The sequence below is a fragment of the Eurypyga helias genome, unplaced genomic scaffold, assembly GCF_000690775.1.
Source record: "Eurypyga helias isolate BGI_N326 unplaced genomic scaffold, ASM69077v1 scaffold32493, whole genome shotgun sequence".
NCBI lineage: Eukaryota > Metazoa > Chordata > Aves > Eurypygiformes > Eurypygidae > Eurypyga > Eurypyga helias.
In genome coordinates, this window is record NW_010242372.1 from 236 (window position 1) to 597 (window position 362).

At 58.0% G+C, this 362-nt stretch overlaps 1 protein-coding gene across 1 annotated transcript in view; it reads left to right on the forward strand.

Moving 5' to 3' along the window:
• Positions 1-362, forward strand: part of TNFRSF13B (tumor necrosis factor receptor superfamily, member 13B) — a gene marked incomplete at its 5' end in the record, with an annotated part of 1953 nt that overhangs the window by 230 nt on the left and 1361 nt on the right. The gene's annotated exons all lie outside the window — the stretch shown is intronic.

The window sequence follows — 362 nt, forward strand, 5'->3', positions numbered from 1 at the left end:
GCCCATGGCAGGGGGGTTGGAACTAGATGGTCTTTAAGGTCCCTTCCCACCCAAACCATTCTATGATTCTATAACAGGAGGAGGGAGGAAAAGCAAAGCCAGCGATGCACAATGCGGTTTGGTTGGAGCCTGGAAGAGCAGGATTGGACCCCTGTGCCCCCATTCTCCACCGTAACCCCCTTCTCAGTCACTCTCTTGCAAAGCCACAGGCGGAGATTCCCACTGCCATGCCGGGGCTTGAGCTGCACCATCAACCAGCGACCCTCCAGCCTCCATCCAGAGGCCGAGGGGCAGCAGAGCCGTGGGGAGCTGCAGAAAGCCCAATCCTCTCCCAAAATGAACCACCCACCCACGGAAAAGCC